General features: G+C 37.1%; 1 protein-coding gene and 1 long non-coding RNA gene across 4 annotated transcripts in view; both read right to left on the reverse strand.

Moving 5' to 3' along the window:
* Positions 1-14,873, reverse strand: part of LOC108141775 — a 79,948-nt gene that overhangs the window by 46,858 nt on the left and 18,217 nt on the right. The gene's annotated exons all lie outside the window — the stretch shown is intronic.
* The window catches only part of LOC108141777, a 41,263-nt gene that overhangs the window by 8,723 nt on the left and 17,667 nt on the right, over positions 1-14,873 (reverse strand). The gene's annotated exons all lie outside the window — the stretch shown is intronic.

Raw genomic sequence — 14,873 nt, forward strand, 5'->3', positions numbered from 1 at the left:
TGGCAAATGGTCTGGGATCTTGAAATCGTAAGAGGGCGCTAAAGATAATGAAACGAATGGCAGGAATCTTAGTTCATTAGGTAAAGAGCTCAGGTGCAATTGGAATTTTCATTTAATACACCATACACAAAATTTCTGTTGAAATAAACGTCATTTAATTTATTTTTTTTTATTTCTAATTTTTTCTAGTGTTTAAAATTGGACTATGACTTATTCATAAATTTAATACTCTCTAGCAGTTTTCTAAGCTTCATTCCGGAAAGCTTTAAGCGCACATAGACTTTAAATTAAAACTCTTTTAAAAGCCAGCTTCTTGACTTGATTTTATGATTAAACACATAAGCCATAAACTGGCAATGCCTAGATTTTAGGAGTAGCTTTCTGCTTTTTGATTTTTTATTATATAACATAAATGCTATCTGAAATCTTGTGCAAATATTTTTTAATTTGCTGAAAATATTTTCACCATGCCATGCCGTTTAGTATTTTATCACCACCCAAGGAAAAAGGCAAGAAAAATCTGCAGAATAGAGACTAGAGTCTAGACCATAAGATATAATCATCATAATGGTTCATAATTTTAACGATTCATTCATAAATTCTGCGCTTGATAGTTCCCAGTTTATTAAGTTAAATCATTTCTGAGTCATAAAAGTGTTCTTAATGCCACACACACACAATCAGCGACGCACACAGAAAACCACCGAAATAATCAATAAACTGTTGACTTTATTATGCGGCTTAATATGCAGAGCCTATATCGAATTAAATTGACCAAAATGCCGGGTATAAACGTGTGTCGGTTCATCTTCAAAGTGAATAAATCGAAATGTGTCGGGGTTCCTCGCCACCAAAAGCTGCCAAATTGTTTCCCAAGAAGCGTATCGTGTGGTGTTGCTTTTTTTCTGGTTTTGGACAACAGGAAATCGCTGGCAGCCTCCGAATTTTCAAACAACGCTTTTCGGTAGATTCTAATACAGAATGCTAACACCTTCTCCGCGCTCCCCAGCAAATTCAACCATTCGACCGTTTTCCTAATCTCCCCGGGCCTCTGCTGTATCTACTGGACATGTGAGAAATGTTGCGCATGTTCGGACAACTTTTTGCACGATAATTAAATATTTTTAATTGCTGCCATGCACAGAATGCTGCTGCTTCTACTGCTGCTTCTACTGCTGATGCTGAATGGACTGAGGCAGCTTCGCAGAGGAGCAAAAATTATTTCCATAAAAGTGCAAATCATTAAATCTTTAGCCGCAGGAACATAGCTCTAATATTTGCCAGAACCATTCGAGCGCATGTATCTACCAGATGCAGAATGTTTCTTTCCCTTTATTTTATTTTTTCTTCCACTGCTTTGCTTTTCCACAAATCTGGCTTGCATTTTCGGATATATCAGAGATTTAGTGGCTTGGAGGAGTGGACAGAATTAAGGCGCAGTCGCAGTGGCAATGCCACACAGTGTTGCTAACGTGGCTATTTTCTAGGTGGCGGCTTTGGCTTTGCTTATTTGAAAATATATTAATTTTTGTATTTATCTATGCATATATAGGAAAACGTGGTAAATGTTCTTAGAAAAAATTTAGTTAAGCCGAACCATTTGATAGGTGAATTTAAGTTATACTCATAAAAAACTCTAGAGCATTTTTAGGCTGCTGTTATGAACAAGTATTTATATTTATAAAACAAGTTATATAAAATTTGTCACATATTGAAAGATTTTCAAATCTTTAATTTTTATATAAAAACAAGAAAGAAAGCAAACTTCGGCAAGCCGAAGTTCATATACCCTTGCAGCTATCGCAAGAATTAAATATTTTTGAAAACATTAAAATTATGATTTACTTGCGTATATGTTTAAAAACATTGAAGCTATGACGATTTGCAGCATAATTATTTGATTGTTCTTCTATATATTTTTATTATTTGTATGGGAGCTATATGATATAGTCGTCTGGTTTTGATGAAATTTAAACCATAATTCTGAAATATTTAACCATTGCTATATGTCGAAGAACTAAAAAAAAATTAAAAAACAGCAAAGTTATAATTTTTTTTCAATTATTTTTCCGATTGTTCCTATGGGAGCTATATGCTATAGTCGTCCGATTTTGATGAAATTTTAACCATAATTCTGAAATATTTAACCATTGCTTTATGTCGAAGAACAAAACAAAAAATTAAAAAACAGCAAAGTTATAATTTTTTTTCAATTATTTTTCCGATTGTTCCTATGGGAGCTATATGCTATAGTCGTCCGATTTTGATGAAATTTAAACCATAATTCTGAATTATTTAACCATTGCTATATGTCGAAGAACTAAACAAAAAATTAAAAAACAGCAAAGTTATAATTTTTTTCAATCATTTTTCCGATTGTTCCTATGGGAGCTATATGCTATAGTCGTCCGATCCGGCTCGTTCCGACTTATATACTACCTGCAATAGAAAGACAACTTTTGGGAAAGTTTCATGCAGATAGCTTTAAAACTCAGAGACTAGTTTGCATATAAACGGACGGACAGACGGACAGACGGACAGACGGACGGACAGACGGACGGACAGACGGACATGGCTAGATCGACTCTACTAGTGATGCTGATCAAGAATATATATACTTTATAGGGTCGGAAACGTCTCCTTCACTGCGTTGCAAACTTCTGACTGAAATTATAATACCCTCTGCAAGGGTATAAAAAATATATGTATATATTTGTGTTTATACCTATATTTCCAGTCTAATGTCTGGTAGCCGACACTGTTCATCAGCAACAGAAAACACGGAGCAGCAGCAGAAGTAGAACTTTGTGTGAGTTGGTTTGTTTGTTTTACGCTGCCATAAAGCTGAAGCCAGTTTTGTTTTTAAGCATACATCGCACACAGACCGAGATCCCCACCTAACCCCTGCTTAACCCCGTACCTACTCCACTGCTGACTCGTTCGTATGGCTTCCTTGCCGTTGCATTTGCAGTTGCAGTTGCAGTCAGAGAGTTGCACTTAATGCATTTTTCAGTAGATGCTTTTTTCATGAAAATATTTCGTGAAATTATAGCGTGGCATTCTACAGCTGCCCTCCCCAAAAGACTCTTCGTGAGCTGTGGCTACTTTGGTCTATAATCGTATTTATAAGATACAGTTTTGCTTTTGTCAAGCCACTTCTTCAGCATGGCATATTTAGTGCGTGTGTGGATGGCTTTTCCTTTGTGAGACAGCTCTTAAGTGCACCGCAGCTGCGGTAGCAATGTGATCATGGAAGGTGATTCATAAATGAGTTGCGTAGGTGTGAAAACTACCGGTATGCTAATGAAGCTGTTGAACTATGGGAAAGAATTTTTCTCCCTGGGAGTCTGAGAAAGTCTGTTAAGGTAGCCAAATTGATTTAATGTATTGATTTTGTTTAAAAGAATTTCTTTTGTTGTCTTTGAAATGGAAAAAGATTTTGTTTGGTTTTATTACGTTTTTTTAAGCTGACTTTTGTTGAGATATAATTTATTTTTAATAATTTCTTGCATGTCGTATACATTTATTTTCAAATTTTGCATACGCTATGAAGCGTTGCAAGACCCACAATAAAATTTCTAGATAAATCCCCGCGTTATCCCATCACCGGTTTTATTAATTAATTTCCAACCCTTAAACGTTTTTTGAGCTGTCTGAGCAGCTTAAAGTTTTTGTTTGTTATCGCAGTCTAGCAAATTACTTGGGCCTCGGTGCCCAATAATGGCATAGAAAAAAAATATATCCAAAGAGATATCTGCATGGGATTAATGCAAATTTCACTTAGACAAATTGCCGAAATAAACCGCGAGTTTGACCCACGCCCGAAAACCCTTCACAATGGCAATCCCATCATTGGAATAACAAGCGAGACGAAGGACGTATCTAATTGAAAATCCCCAGTCCTTCTGTAAAACCCTCTATCGACAACAGTTTTTCCAACCACTCCACAACACTCAGCTGAACTCTGTGGATTGCATGAAAGCGTAAAATCAGCTTTGGACCGAGCTGAATACACAAAAATATTCCAATCAGCGGCTTAAGAAGAACCTGGCAATCCCAAACAATTCATCGAGGGGTTGATGATACTGGCCTGGCCTACTGTGAAGGGTTATAGGGCTACTCAAGGAGGGAGGTTTGATTTTGGGCCCACATGGAAAATTAATTAAATTTGATTGTCTTGAAATTTATGGCCATCGCTTTGTGATTCTATGCAAAATTGCTAGAATTTATTTCATGAAAAAAAGGAAAGGGTATAAAAAGGGTCTAGAAATAAAGTCAGTGTTGGTAAATACATAAAAAATCAGTTATAAAGATATTTTTATAATTTAAGGATATTTGTTTTCTTAGGATATAGAAAATAATACAATTTAAATATTGTAAATGTTTTTTACCATCAACCCAAATAAATATAAATAATAATTTGTAATAATAATATTCAGGTAATTTTTTTTTCTGTGCAGCCAAGTCATCCCCTAATGCGGTTGCTCCCTTGAAATGTATCTTTTGTACAATATCTTTGTGCACTTAACACGCATTCTAATTGCAAAAGCCAAGCTCCGAGGAGTGAAAAGAAATTATTAACAACAAAAGCAGAAGCTGGAATTCCACTTGGCTGCGATCTGGGACTTGGACTTGGACTTGGACTGAGACTGGGAATAATACTCCATCTCCAGGGTTGGCGTGTGAGTAAGTGCGCCCCGAAACGGAAGGCGAGTTGGGACAAAATGGAAAGGTAAGGGTTAAGGCGAACGCGGGAGGGGTATATAAAGCGTAGCAAAACGTTTGCACGTTGAAGGCATAATAATAAAAGGTTAAAAAAGGCGCAAAGAAGATTAAATGCTTGAGAAGATGCAATATTTTTTGCTTCGCCTGCTGCTGTTGCTGTTGCTGCTGCAGCAGTTGTTGCTGTTGCAATGGTTGTTGCTGTTGCTGTTGTTGCTGTTGCTCCTCTTCCTTTGCCTGCTAAAAGGGGGCGGGGCAGGGCAGGGCAGACACTGCACTTATGTTGCTTTGTTGCTTTTGCTGCTCAACTGCAATGTTGCCGGTGCCGTTGCCGTTCCTGTTGCTGTTGCAGTGTTGCTGCTGCTAGCCCGCCTTGTAATTGCACATCATGTAGCTGTTGCCGTTGCCAGCTTTCGACCTGGACTGCAGCCCATCCCCTCTCATCCCCGCCCCCTCCTTGGCCCTCGCCATTTGCCTTTTAGTTAACTATTTTGTGTTCAAGTTGAAGGCACATGGTAATGGCAATGGTTGCATCTTGCTCACATATTAATTGCCGCACGGCTGCGCGCCTTTCTGTGGCTCCCCGATCACTTGGGCTTCCAGTTTAGACTTAGGCATACCCCCTCCACCTACATATACATCCATACATATAGCCCCTGAAATCCCCCATCAAGCACTTCCCGCTTGGTCTTCGGCTGCATCACGCAACCGCCTTTCGTTTTATTATACCCTCGGCCAATGGGGTTTATTGGTCGAGTGAATAAAGGATAGATTTGATTTTATGAGCACCTCATATATTCTTATCTTATTTATATATGATAATCGAACTTTAAAAACCACAAATTCAAATAAAATATAAAATGCGGTACTCTTTGTTATCACACATTATCGGTACTAGTATCTTATTATAAAGTATCTTGTGTATTTATAAATTGATATACATTACATTGTATTATAAACCAAATAATTTGAAATATGCTAAAGTAATATATTTAAATGTTATTTGAGAAAGTATTTACTTTGTATTAATTAATTAATTAATTTTTATTAATTACTATCGACAATATTTATAATTTTTAAAACGAGTATCAAAGTTTTTGGACCATAAAAACTAGTTTTTAAAGTCTTTCTTTTTGTATAGGGTATTTCAAAGCCTACCTGTTAAGCCCCATTTTACGTTTGCCTTTCTGGTTCTCTTTTTTTATGCGATATTTAAACAAATTGCTTGTAGAATATTTGTGACATTTTGTCATGCCCGGCAAGTTATGTGAGTTCGCTGGCGTGTGTGTGTATAAGCCCCACGTTCCTGGCTCAGCGGGCAGCGAAAATTGAGTACAAGTTGCTTTGAGTTGCATCATCAATCATTGCACACGTTGAATGATGTTTTGTCACAGATATGCCGCCGGCAGCAGCAGCAGCATCACAAGAACAACCAGCAACCAGCGACATCAACAGCATAAACAGAAAAAACAGAGCCCGAGCAGACCAGAGATATTGGGCTGAAGGTATCTGTCAGCTACAAAAACAAGTCAAAATATTTATAAAAGTCAAAATTGTCGCACAGTTGGTGGGAGGAGGTGAGTCTGGGATTCTCGTATTCGATTTCGATTCGGTTGCCTGCCCCGGCGGCACACACACCTAAATAAATCTCCAAACCATCTCATCTCTCTGGGCATTGTAATTAATAATCCAAGCTGCGAGTTTCGTCATTTTGAGCTTGAGAAATGACGCCGAGAAGAAAGTTTTTTCCGAAGGGCAGGAGCATTGTCCACATCAATTGGAATTCTCTGGCAACCGAGAGCTTCGTGTAATGACAAAAGTATTTGTAATTTTCCTGGGCTAGTTTTTTCTTTATTATTTTCTCTTTTTCTCGTGCGGTGTCCCCAAAGCGTTTTGAGTTTTAGCAAACGGCAACTTGAGGAATTACTCTAATCAAAAGTTTAAAAAACAAAAGGAACAAAAAAACTAAAAACTTTAGCTCAACTTGAAGATAAATGATTCGAGTGAGAAAAATTCTATAAGTTTGTTTATAGTTTAGATTAGAGTTTCATAAGTAGTCGGTCCATAATACGGATTAATTGCTGGGGGAATATAGAGAACAGTTTCAAGTTAGAAGTTTTTCAAGAACTCAGGGGTGGAGTATAATGAAATGCTTTTAGTTTTTATAGATCAAAAAACTCCCACAGTTTAAGAAAATGTTTTGAATAACATTTTTTGGTAAAAAAAAATTGTATAAAATTTATGGTAACTCCATTTAATCCGAATAAATTCTCAGAGGTAGGTTTTCAGTCAACGCTTGCGGCTTAAACCATCTCCATCTAATTATTAAAGCTCGTGAAAACCCTAATCTTAGAGTTCTTAGATAAGCCACAAAACCTAAAAATAAAATCTACAAATTTAAAACAAAATTAGTGACTGTGTCTGTGTCTTTTCCCCTTATCCGTATCCTAGTTGTGAACTTTAATTATTGGCCACAAAAACCAAACTCAGACTGTGACATGCTCGAAGAACTTTAAGCCTAACCATGTCAATTGTTTGACATTAAAATGCGCAGAGAAAGACAGAGGAGAACTCGCTCTAAACAAAAAGCCAAAATTGAATTCCAAGAGTGAAGTAAGGAGCGGGGATGATGAGGGACACGAGACGAGAGTAAATACCGCAAATAAAATAAATTAAATAAGAAAACTACCGCTGTCAAAAGGTTTAACATTTCACTTAAAAACAAAAAATAAACCGAGAATGGAGGAAGAAATGCTGGAGAGCCGAGTATCTGTGTGTTTTGCCCGATTCTCGGTTTCGGTTTCGGTTTCTTCGGTTTTGTGCCTCGACTCAAGTTGAACAACAATTTCCAAGAAAATTAAAACATGTAAAGACATATCTTTTCATCTGACAAACATGGACCTGAACGGCCCCATGCATATGTAAATATATCTGTGTTTCTGCCCCTTGTCTGCTGTTCTTCTCCTACATTTAACATTTAACTCTTTTGTCGAACATTTGACGATGGGGCACCCGAATAAGAAGAGCGTAACTTAAAGCTCAAAAGGAAATTACACAAATGCCTGAAATCTCATAAATACTTCAATCAAGTATGTCCAAAAATAAGTAAAGATATTTAAGCCCAGGGGCGGCGGCGGATTGCCCCGAAAATGTTAAAGGTAGTCCCCGGTTCCGAATGGCGACAACATCTTCTAAAGGGATCCCAACCAAGACAAAACAGAACAGAACATTGTTGCTGCTGCTGCTGCTGCTGCTGCCTCGTCTGGCATTTCTTATTTTATTTTTTATCCCGACTTGAGCCCGTTGTTGTCCGTGTGTATTGAAGTATGTGTCTTGTCATGACATAAGAAATTGACTCCACTTGAATTCGAAAAAGGAGTGCAGCGGCAGCAACATCAACAGCAACAGCAACAGCGGCAAATGAAATTAAAAAGTAAATGCAACCATAAATGCAGCCAGAAGACAAGCGAACGATGCCGAAGTATCTGTATCTGTATCTGTATCTGCGGAACTTGAGCGGAGCAAATGAAATGCCTGGCCCCGAATTGTAAAGACTTGGCAATAACAGAAGCAGCAACTACACATAAGAGTTGCTTTTGATTTGCTCAAGGAGTTGGGGGGCAAACTTGGAAGGGAGAGTGGCTATTGGAGTTTTGGAAAATTTCGAAAGAAACTCGATCAAAATAAAGTCAAATTTAGTACCAATTTGTTTGTGAAATTACCATTATCATTCAACAGAATGCAATTACACTTCTAGAGAACAACACCGCATTTTCTCAAATATAAGTAACCATAATCTTTGAAAAGTTTTAAAACAAAACTAAAAGAACATCATTTGTAGTCTGTATTAAATCGACTTGAAGCCCCTTTCAAAAAACACAACTTTATAATTAAAACTTTTATTTTAAAGACTTTTTCTTTATTAATCGACCATAATTTACAACATTGGTAAGCCCCAAAGTACACCCTCCTTCTTCATCCTTTGAAAAGTCTTTTCACCTTTGGCACACCAACTTTCCATCCATCAATAATCATTAAAATTTTAAAACTCCCCTCGCCCATGTTTTAAGCTTTATTGGAGATTGCAACTGAAATGAAAGCATCTTCCATTTTTTTTGTCTTCTTTTATTTTGTATATGTGTACATCCATACATATATATGTTCCTGGATGTTTTGGCACTCGCCCTAGACTTAAGCATTGTTGCTGTCTGCGCTGTCTTTTTTCTTATTTGGCTGGAGCAATCCTTTTTGCCTTCTGTGCTACCTTACATACTTCCATCCATTTTATTTGGATGTGATGTGTTCTTTGGTACAGGGGTACGTCACTAAGTATAAACGATAGAGCTTGAGTTTTCAGAAAATGAAAACGAAGATGGATTTTTGTATCTATTTGTACATTTTTTCTAACTTGAACAAAACATAATCATATAATAGGTTTTATTTATTTGAATACTAAATTCTTTTTCGAATTCTTTAAATGTACGTAATTTATTTTGAAATATTTTCTTTAAAATTGGAAAAACTTTACAAGGCAATCATTTATTTACTCCGTTTTTTTTGTATGTTTTAAGAGAAGAAATTTTTCAATTTAATGGATCGGCTTATAGAATTTGGACTGTATTTTTTTGTGCTGACTTGAGGCTTTTTAAGCACAGCGCCAGGACAGCAAAGGCAGACAAGAAAACAAAACCCACATGTGAGCATTTAATTTCAACAACTGTCGCTGAGGCTACCAGGCGAAATACCAATACCAGGACCAGGGAGACACGGCAGCAACATCCACAGCAACAGCAGCAACAGCAGCAACATCTAAAGCAACAGCAACAGCATCAGCAGACTCCATCAGAGCTCCACATTCTGCCCCATCTCTTTTCGACTCTTTCACCTCTCCCTTTCTCGCATTCTCCAATTGCAGGCAGCAGCGTTGCCGACACCAACGGCCCTCATGTTGGACACTAAACAGCGGGCGCTGCCAAATGACAACCAAACTACATGTGAAGTACAACAGCAACACCAACAGCACAGCACAGCAGCAACACCAACAACAAGAGGAACAGCTACAACAACAATGCAGAAGTAACAGTGGGAGCCGCATTAATATGGCCAAGGTAAAGGGTATTTAAAAGCAGCCACCAAGCCAGTCCAAAAAAAAAGACCAAACTCAAACTCAAACCATGAAGAGAACCCCGTTGAGGCCAGAAACAAAAAAAAAAAAAACAAGAAAGAAAGCAAACTTCGGCAAGCCGAAGTTCATATACCCTTGCAGCTATTGCATGAATTAAATACTTTTGAAAACATTTAAATTGTGATTTACTTCAGTATATACTGAAAAACAGTGAAGCTATGATGATTTGCAGCTCAATTATTAGATAGTTATTTTATATATTTTTATTAGTTCTATGGGAGCTATATGATATAGACGTCCGATTTTGATAAAATTTAAACCATAATTCTGAAATAATTAAACATTGCCATATGTCGAAGAACTAAACAAAAAATTAAAAAACAGAAAAGTTATAATTTTTTTTCATTTATTTCTCCGATTGTTCCTATGGGAGCTATATGATATAGTCGTCCGACTTTGATGAAATTTAAACCGTAAATCGAAAATATTTAACCATTACTAAATGTCGAAGAACTAAACAAAACATTAAAAAACAGAAAAGTTATAATTTTTTTCATTTATTTTTCCGATTGTTCCTATGGGAGCTATATGCTATAGTCGTCCGATTTTGATGAAATTTAAACCGTAAATCGGAAATATTTAACCATTACTAAATGTCGAAGAACTAAACAAAAAATTAAAAAACAGCAAAGTTATAATTTTTTTTCCTTTATTTTTCCGATTGTTCCTATGGGAGCTATATGCTATAGTCGTCCGATCCGGCTCGTTCCGACTTATATACTACCTGCAATAGAAAGACAACTTTTGGGAAAGTTTCATGCAGATAGCTTTAAAACTGAGAGACTAGTTTGCATATAAACGGACGGACAGACGGACAGACGGACAGACGGTCAGACGGACGGACAGACGGACATGGCTAGATCGACTCGCCTAGTGATGCTGATCAAGAATATATATACTTTATAGGGTCGGAGATGTCTCCTTCACTGCGTTGCAAACTTCTGACTGAAATTATAATACCCTCTGCAAGGGTATAAAAAGACAAGAGGGAATGGGAGTCAAAGAGACAAATGTGGCGGAACAGTGGGTTGCATTACATGCATTTTAGTGACTCAAATAAAATATATATTTGACATTTGTGATAATCCATTAACTCACTAATAAAGAAAGAAAATATATTTAAAACAAGAGAGTTTTTGGAATTTGATGCGAAAAACTAATAATAGTTTTAAAAACCAAGAAAACTAAACAAAAATATAAGCTAAAATACTTATTTGATACAGTTTTAATATTTGAATCTTTTGAAAAATTTTAAAGCCTTAAGAATGCAAATTATCATTAATACGACATTTAGATTGACAAAAAAAACAATTGTAATGCCTTCTAATATGTCCTTATGTATTCAATAATACAAAAATTAAGAAACAATAATATAGCCTTTTGATTTTTATCCCACCATATTTGTCGCTCTATATTGTACAATTTAATTTCCATCATTATATTCTTTCCAAAAAAAAAACTATTTATTTCATCGAAATATCCACCTAATTCCCTGCAATTTAAGCTAATTTACTTGCCAATTAAATTTTAATTAACCCCTTAAATTAAGGACTTCAACACGCCGAACCACTGTGCCCACTGGGCGTTGTTTGCTGGCTCGACAGTTCGCCTGACGTTCGTTGTTCGTTGTTTGGGGGATAGGGATATGTAGCTGCTGCTGTTGGTACTGCTACCTCTGCGGTGTGTGTGGGTTTTGTGAACAGGTAGTTTTTCGTCTTATTTGGTTTTTGGCCAACATTTTTAAAGGCCGAAAGGAAAGGAAAGTAAAAGCCAATGCGCCTGAATGTTCTCCGTTCTCCGTTCTCGGTACTTCGTTCTTGACGGCTTCGTCTTCTCTTCTCCCCATCTTCACTCCACTCGAAAGGATGAAAATTAAAACAGTCTTAAAAAACATGACAGGCAGAGGCAGCCAGTCGGCCGCACAACCCTGAAATTAGTTGACAAGGATGAAAGGAGCAGAAAAGTGGACTGGGTGCAGGCAGATCCCAAATGAAACCGACTCCGTGCTGAGCCGTGTTGTTGATGGAAGATTTACATAATGCAGATGATGGTGGCAGCGTCGTGTGGGAATTTCATTAATGAAAGAATTATGAGAGGTTACATAATGAGCAGTCCCAGTTCGGCTAGCTGATGGCATCGATAAAGTCCGGTTTCCATGCGTGTGCGTTTCTTCGTTTCTTTTTTTTTTCGGGGCGGCCACCAATAACGAACCAATGTCCTAGCCCTCTCCACATCCATTAACCCCCAGCTCATTGTTTGAGTCGACACAACAAATTAACAAAGTTTTCCAGAGAAATGCGTAATTGAGGGTCAGTTAGGATACCTTTTTCCCTTGAACTAATTTGACAACTCTTAGGGCGAAATTAACGCTCACACTTGGATCAGGTTTACGGGTTATTCGATATTTTACATGACAAAATGGAACAAGAAAAATAGAAGATAAAGGTAGCACATGCTGGTTTGCTTTTAGCCAATTTGCGGATACGAAATGGAAACTGTTGCCAATTTCAAATCGTAATACGCACCTGTCACATAAATCACCGTCCAAATGTGATTTATTAGCTATTCATATTAGTTACTTTGGCTCCTGAGGGGCCCCCCGAACAACAGACACACACGCCAATATATAATAAGCAATATATGTTGTGTATAAAACATATGTATCTATGGGGTGTATTGTGTTCGCTGTCTGTCTTGCCAGCTGCAAGACTCCTTGCCTCAGTTTTTGTTCGGTTTTGTTTGCGCTGGTCTGTAAAATATTGAAATTGAGTGCAAACTACTCTGAACTCTTGCCGGAGCGCTAGGTTGCGAGCCACCTAGTAGATACATTATTAAAATGATATAAAGTAGCTGAGACATGAGTGCCAAGTATCTGCAAGTTGCATGCGAATTGGCAATGAACTCGGGCCAAGTGGCTGCCGTGCAATGGCCCTAAGTTATGGGCGAAAGTATCTCGCCGTGCGGCTATTTTCGGGTGTAACTAACGGATGCGCCGCTTAACTGTGCTAAGCATGTGAAAATGTATCTGCGGATGAGAGCGAAAAATGTATGAAGAAGTATTTCCGTAATCTGCCCTGTGTATCTTTGTATCAACTAATGTGGAAAGTATTTAAGGCTGCGTGAGAAAGTTGTGAAATATTGAAGTGATTTAATAAAATTTATTTCTTATTTTTGGTAAATTTATTAGCTACAATAAGAGTTGGAATCATCTTGCGAAATTGTTGATATATTTGAGTGAGTAACATAAAAATATTTTATTTTATTATAACAATACTCATTCTATACAAAATATTTCAATGATAACATGTATTCCTTATTCTAGATTCCGTTTTTCAGTGTTCAAATGTTTTCAAAAATTTGTAAAATTGTATGAATTTGCTGTTTTAACGGTGTAAACTTTTGATCGAAATAAATATTCCTTTTATTTTAGGTATCTAGAGACATAGGATAGCGTAATAAAGTTCAGCATTAAAAGCTGGAATTTCATCTTAGATGCCCACACATTATATATAAAGTTTACGATATCTGCAGAAATCTTTTAGCCATAAAATATGCACCCAAATGACTGCGGAATAAGGCTCTAAAGTAAATACAGGTGGAGCCATAAAAAACCAACTATCCAAATAGATATAAATATCATACAAATAAAAAGCATGCTCTGCCATCCAGATAGAGCTTCTTGTGAAGCAACAAATTTTAATTACGATTCCCGTGCATTCCACTCAATCATGGTCCCACACACCCCTGCTCATCGCATCCCTTTACAACGCCCAACCATAAAAACCAGTCTCAAATGCGTTCTTTTTGGCTAGATTATGCTAAAGATACAAAAAGCACACACTCATAGGTATAAAGCCGGAGAGGATAGCAGCACAACGCATGGACAACGCTGTAAACTTTTATTGGCGAGCTTTAAAGCAAATTTGTCTTGGCCATTTCAGTTTCAGTTGCTGCCCCATCCCGCTGCAGTATCAGTATGGCTAGAAAAGATTTATGACACTGCCGCGCGTACACGGCGCATTCAAAATTGTTGAAAACAATTAGAATATTTTAGCAACGACCAGGGAAAGACTATAAAAGTTATATGAAGAACGCGACGAGTTTCGAGTTAACAGCAAAAAAGAGGGGAAACTGCGACGAACTGAGGGCTGTAAAAATTATGCGCCAAAATGACTTTGACAGCAGTCGCGACTGGCGTATAGCGACGACCATCCAACCATCTTCCCGGTTGGCCTCCTTTTTATGGTCATAACTAAGTAGCAGTCATTGTTTCATATGACTTATAATTTGGCACACATTTACGATCTTTTCGGCCATAGAGACGAGGAGAAAGAGTGAGGGAAAGACCAACTCCCGGGGCAACGGCAACAGGCCGTCATCAAAGCCGCTGCATGATATAACATAAACGACGCGAACGTGGGTTGTCAACAAAGTAGGGTAAGTCTGACGGCAAGGTAGCATATAAAAAAAAACATTAGAGATATTTTTTAAAGCGCCACTCACCGCCGGGACCTAAAAAAAGCTTATATTACATTCACGTGAAAAGACAAATATTATTCTTAATTTTTCGGGGTATAAAAAAAAGTGAAAGAAGTTGAATGCTGTTTGCTTGTTTTAAAAAATTGCTAAAGTTCATCAATGATTAATGTAAACACACATTATTTTGTACAGAATTTATATGCAGTTTTTAAAAACTGAATGACTACAATTGGTGATTTTATAAAAGTTATTCTAGGAAATAAAAAAAAAACAAATTTCATTCTAAGTCCAACTAAATTTTTCAAACCTATTAATGCTAGCTACATATCAAACCCACCTCGCTTGCTTCGGTGAATATTCACAGCTGTCATTAGACTCTCTCTGCTAAATCCTCCGCAGCCAAACCCACTCCTATTTTACGGTTTTCCCCATATCTATCTGCGTGTCGATTTAGCTAGCGCTATACGACATGAACTTCAAAATGAGC

This window comes from Drosophila elegans, unplaced genomic scaffold (assembly GCF_018152505.1).
Source record: "Drosophila elegans isolate 14027-0461.03 unplaced genomic scaffold, ASM1815250v1 contig_814, whole genome shotgun sequence".
Classification (NCBI taxonomy): domain Eukaryota; kingdom Metazoa; phylum Arthropoda; class Insecta; order Diptera; family Drosophilidae; genus Drosophila; species Drosophila elegans.